This window comes from Nicotiana attenuata, unplaced genomic scaffold (assembly GCF_001879085.1).
Source record: "Nicotiana attenuata strain UT unplaced genomic scaffold, NIATTr2, whole genome shotgun sequence".
Classification (NCBI taxonomy): domain Eukaryota; kingdom Viridiplantae; phylum Streptophyta; class Magnoliopsida; order Solanales; family Solanaceae; genus Nicotiana; species Nicotiana attenuata.
In genome coordinates, this window is record NW_017670854.1 from 320,678 (window position 1) to 326,933 (window position 6,256).

Here is a 6,256-nt window from a genome sequence, read left to right on the forward strand (position 1 = left end):
CAGGAACAGAAAACAATACGAATGAGGTACTCGGAAGTGCATCCAATACTTCCACTCCTTCACAAGGAATTGCAGAAGTAGAACAATTAGCAAGACTGCTGTCGTCCACTAGGAATATGCTTATTAACCAAACTGCACAGCGCTTTCTTGTAAGTGCTTGCTCCTGCTTATGTTTGATTAACTATTGAAGCGGAGAAGTTCTTCGATTGTAATGGACTGTGAGTAGTTGCAGTCTGGCAGACGCGTGTCATTTGATATTTTCCCTGATATAATTACTTGATTTCCTATTTTCCATGATAAGTAACCATCTCACCAAAAATGAAACCATAAGCTCTCCAGTAGTGAGAGGAGTCAGTGTAATAAATGGAAAGAGTGGCGAAACCATAATAATAAACAACTTTAAGTCGTTGGCCTATTTCTTAGAAAAGATCAGTATATAGTGGTAATAATTCCTAAGTTGATCATTGAGTTCCAAGAACGACAATTTCTTAGAAAAGGTACGCATAGTTGTAAATAATTCTTTTGTTGTTTATTGACTTCAACGATATGCATAGCTGGATTGGATATTTGTTCGTTAGGTATATACATATGTCCCTCAAATTAAGATGAAATGTACTAGAGGGAAAAAGGATACAATAATTTATACAAAGAAATAAAAAGAGTGGTCGAGAGAGGAGGACGAGAGACATTAAATGGATGTGGATTTTGGTGGATGCATGCGAATATCATTGACAGCGTCGTCTATTTTCATTTGCTTGATTTGTGAAAGAAAAGAATGACTGTTATTTCTTACTTCTGGTTGCCTTCTGGACGCCCCTACGCAAGACTTGTAATAATTTATTCTAAGATCAGCCGAAATTTTTTGACTGGTTGGATTTTCTGTTGGCATAGGAATTGCAGCAGCATCTGAGCCAAAATCTGAACGTAGGTGATCCGAGGGTGCGCCAGGGAACCCAGTCAAATGCACAGACAACAATCGGAACAATGTTCAGCAATCTAGGTGCATATTTTCTTGAACTTGGCCGCACAGTGATGGGAGTCCGAATGGGTGACAATGGGGTATTATACTTAATTTGCTCTCTACTAAATGGATTATTTTCTCTTAATAACATGACCATGCCTGTTATTGTTTTTAGAGTAATGCCGTAGTTAATGTTGGGCCTGCAGTCTATATAACCGACTCGGGTCCAATGTCCATGCAGGTAGCCTCGTCATTGTTCCTCTACTAAAACCAAATCTATAACTGACAATTAAACTTTGTAAATCCAGTGTTCTGTCCGTCAACAGGAAGAACTTTCTCTCCGTCAGCAGGAAGAACATTCTTGGCTGCTCTCAACAATAAACAGGCTGATCAACTCTGGTTTAGTAAATGATAATGATACGGGGCTGCACCAGAGGCAAGTTGGTATACAAATGATAGGAGGTTCGTGTTGCGGAAGCCAAATGTATTAGTGTGAATAAGTCAAAACTACTATACCAAAAATTATGGCAGCCACCAAATAATAAATAAGACAATAAAACAACAATAAAAGGAACACCAGAATTTACGAGGTTCGGCTAATTTTGCCTACTTCTCGGACACAACCAATATTTTATTCCACTCCAAAAAATACAAGTGAAATAATACTAAAGAGAGAAGATACAAATGCCTTAAGAAGATAAGAAGGCAAATGAGAGGTGTGTTTAAATCCTAAACATTAGGCCTCTTTTTATAGGGAAAAATTCCCAAACTAAATCAAGAACCCACCGATGTGGGACTTTGCCAAACTTCAACAAATCTCCACCTTGGCAAAATTCCACATCTTCAATTTTCTCTCTATAACAAATTTTGGTTGTGTTTTCATCTTCAATCTTCAGTGTTCAACAATGTTGATCAAATCCAAACAATGTTGAAACTTGATCGCAGTCACCACTTTTCTCCGCATATCAGCAGGATTCTCTGTAGTATGAATTTTCTTCACCGTGACTCCACCTTATTCTATGATTTCTCGTACGAAATGATACCGAACATCAATATGCCTCGTCCTTGCATGATAAACTTGGTTCTTTGCTAATTGAATAGCACTTTGACTATCACAAAAAATTGTGATACTTTTTTGTTCAACACCAAGCTCTTTTAGCAACCCTTGAAGCCAAATTGCCTCCTTCACAGCCTCTGTAATAGTCATATACTCTGCCTCTGTTGTAGACAAAGCAATCGTTGACTGCAAAGTAGACTTCCAACTAACTGGTGTTTTTGCAAAAGTTGGTCACTGATCATAGGCTAAAAACTCGTGTTTTTAGTCGTTGTAACAACACTTTAATTATTGCATTTTACAAATGTTTGAGCTTAAATGATTATGAATTGTACTAAATTCATGATTTATGCCTTGCAAGAGGAGGAGCTTACACGATGCTTGAAAAAAAGGTGATTTAAATGATTTATGAGCAAAAACAACCCCTCGGAGTTGAGTCCGTGCAAAGACGAGACAAGAAAATGGAAGACAAACATTCCCAGACGCGCGAAGGTCAACGTTCGCGCGCTAGTTCGCGCGTTTAAGAAGCTGAAACAGTCCCAGATGCGCGAAGAAACGCGCGAAGTTCATTGTTCGCGCGATACTTCGCGCGTTTCTGTCCGGGAAATGTATTATTGAGGGGTAAAATGGGAAAATTGAAGGGATCCACTCAACTTAATAAAAGTAAACCTCCATTATTACCAGGAGATGAGATTTTGAGTGAGAATTGGGAAGGAGATTTTAGGGAGAAGGAGAAGAAGGTGACTCATTCTTGAAGAGAAGAAAATCAAAGAAGAACAACATCTTGGAGCAAAGATTCAAAGAGTTCTTCTAAACTTTCTTCTAGTATTTACTTATATTATGTTTAAGACTTTTATTGTTGATTTTTGTATGAATATGAGTAGCTAAAAACCCAAGTATTCGGGGGTCATGGATGTTAGATGATTATGTTATTTGAAGCTTAGATTGAAGATATTGAATTTATCATTATGGGTTGTTTATTTGATTCTGCTTTTTATTATTTTACCGCGTAGCTAACAGTGAAATATTATTTACGAATCTTGAGTTAAACTTGACAAAGGAAATTCTTGGTTGCATATAGAATCAAATAGAACAAGTTTTGAATCCTGGGCATCGGGTGAAGGATTTGCAATTAAGATAGACATATACTTAATTGCCTTGTTTGGTTGAAGAATAGGAGTTGTAAATGCATTCTTGTTAATATTAATACCATAGACATATAGGTATTGATTTAACTTGAACAGATGCATAAGAACTCGAAAGATTCTTATGAATATTATTAACTCTATAATCAACAACCCGGACAATTCAATAAATCAATTGTAAGTTAGAAAAGTAGCATGATCGCTAGCAAGTCCATGACCCTGGAATATCCTTATCCAAATTGTTATCAAAATATTGTGTAATTGTTGTAGTAATTTTGTGTTGAATTATTGTTTAATTATTAAGTAATTTGTAAATTGGTTCTATATATATATATATATATATATATATATATATATATATATTGTGATAATTTAGCTTGAATTGATAATTGTTTGAGTCTATATCAGTCGAGAAGTTGATCACAATTCCTCGTGGGAACGATACTTTACTTACTACTATATTACTTGTCGATCGCTGTCACACCTCCTTTTTTACACACCTACCTCGAAAGATAAATGTATAAGGGAGTTTTTCCATTTAAAGTGACATTATTCGAATTGGGATTATTTATTTATTTTTAGAGTCGCCACTTGGGATAGGATTGGTTTTTGGTGTCCCAAGTCACCGGTTTAATTTAAATCCCCAAATCGAGGAAAATTGTCGACTTCCCAATTGGAGTCTGCGAACCAGAAATTCTGTGTAAGGAATTCTGTTGACCCGAGGGAAGGTGTTAGGCACCCCCGGACCCCGTGGTTCTAGCACGGCCGCTTAAATTATTATAAATGGCTAAAATCTAATTTTTATTTCATGCTCCAACCTATAGTGTAATTTTATAATTATTTACCGCTTTTTAATTATTTTTAAAGAAAGTGAACGTCGTTTAAAAACGTGTTTTTGGACCACGTCACATGAAATACACCCGGATCCTCGACACATTCCTATTCAACGTTTTTGGATTTGGATTTGGGGTTGCATGAAATGCACACCCGTATTTAGGAAGGTAAATTTATTAAAAGCACGCCTAAGGCGACTAACGTATTTTTACTTTTGGGAAGGCCGTGAAATTTGCTAAACGGCCCGTCCCGCGTTTCTAAATATTTTTAAATAATTAATGAGGGCCCCGCAATTTTTATTTAGTTTGGCGAGGCTCGTCTCATTTTATTATTAAAAAGCCCATCTAAAGCAAACTAAAATTTTCTATTTTTATTTGTCTCTAAAGGCCCATTAATTCACAGATATAAATTCGGGCCTCGAATTCAAGTCCGAATTCAAACAAAAGGGAAGACCCTTTTAGCTTAAACCTGCTACCTAATTCGAAACCAAAATTAACATTTGCAAATTAATGTCCCTATATTTCCTACTAAATGTTCAAGGGCTATTTCATGTCTTTTAAGAATGAATCTTGTAATTAACCCAAGCTGGGCTTTCACAGCCTATTTCACAGGACCGTTGGATCCCCACTTCTAAAATTCATTATGCTTTTTCCGTGATCTGGGCCTGACATTACTGAACAGATGGTAAACCAATGAAGCTTGGTCTAGGTCCAAATTGACAAATGCTTATGATAGGACCTGGGCCTTCAACTCAAGCAATAAGGCCCAAAGGCGTCTGGAAATCTGATAGCCCAAATAAATGAGAACACCTACTGAAAATTGCTTTCAACGAGTCCAAATGCACTAAACATTAGTTGACTGAATTCTAATTCCATTTATTTTACCTACTGACTTTAGCTTGAATTCTCCGATACTATTAAGGTGAACTCCTAAATATAACGTGATTTACAAACACAAAGTGGACCAATTGTTTTTATTCTGAGTTAGGCAATCCAAGTCACTACAAATTAGTTATGTAAACATGAGGTTGATATCTTATTTTATTACTCACGCAGATTTGAAACCCTGACCAACTCATTTATACTAAGTGAACAACAAGCTGAAAATAACGACTAATAGTGTCAAACTGAACCTATCTTTGATACATATATGAAATCAGTCATAACTAGTTCTTAATACATATATGAATTAGCTAACGGAAAGTTAATCACAACTGAAACTTCAAACACATTCGTTGAATCCGAAAGGTAGCAATTCACAGTCCAGTTTATACATTCCAGGATCAATCTACCACACAAAGGTCATGAAATATCGAATAAGCAAATTATTTATACATTAAAAACCAACGCAAAACAGAGGAGTTCAGAGATCAGCTTCAAACAACCCTTTTACTTCATTTCCATAGACTTGAAAGCTTAGAACATGTACCTGAATATTTGAAAGGTAAAATGAAAACGAAGTAGTCAGCAGCAATCTAAATGCAGTCCAACAGATTCAACAGCCCAGGAGTGTACAGTACCCAAAACAAATGAGTAAATGCAGATGAACTTGAATCAGGAATTCCAGCAAAATTAATTGAATCAGTAGACCTCTGAATCCTCAACAATTAACTCAATTAAACCCAAAACTAGTCGAAATCAGTAGGTGCAATTAACAGACCTTGAACTACCGGAAATAAAAATTTCAATGGAATAGTAACTATATTTTTTTTTGGGTTTTTCTATTGGATTTCTATTGTTTTTGGTTTTTCTGGGTAGAATCTAAGATCTAAAGGAAGGATTTTAACTTCTAAGGATTTGCAGAGAGGTTTTTTTTTTTTGGGTGGGGGCGGGGGAATTTTGGGGCTGAAACTTTGGGGAATTTTCAGCGATCAAAACTTATTTTGGAATTTTCAGAGATCAAAAAGCCTCTTAAACAAGGCATGTTGATGCCTTTTTATAGGCAAAATTAGGGTGCAACTTCAGTTTTTTATTTTTCTCTTTTAGTCCTTCATTATTTTCAGTTTAGTCCCTTTATTTTTAACTTGTTATCCAAGTAATGTCTTAAACTTCCTGAAATGTACACTTAAGTCCTATTTTGGAATGTCCTAGAAGGTTCTATCATGTTCCTATTCCCTTTAAATCCCTAAACTACCCTTGCCTGATTTATACAATTACCAAATCTAATAAAACTACCCTTTTCCCATGCCTAAACTACCCTTAAAACTCCCTGAAATTACTACCCAAACCCAAACACAACCCCTGAACCTATTTTGCAATTATT

General features: G+C 35.9%; 1 long non-coding RNA gene across 2 annotated transcripts; it reads right to left on the minus strand.

Annotated features, from left to right (window-relative positions):
• Positions 1 to 517: 517 nt before the first annotated feature.
• Positions 518 to 5,893, minus strand: LOC109243924. 2 transcript variants are annotated; one of them, XR_002070642.1, is made up of 2 exons: positions 5,423 to 5,893; positions 518 to 2,179 (listed from the first exon to the last, which is right to left on the minus strand). It is a non-coding gene; the product is annotated as an uncharacterized LOC109243924 (long non-coding RNA). The 2 variants fall into 2 exon arrangements; XR_002070641.1 differs by having other exon boundaries at positions 518 to 2,263.
• Positions 5,894 to 6,256: the final 363 nt, after the last annotated feature.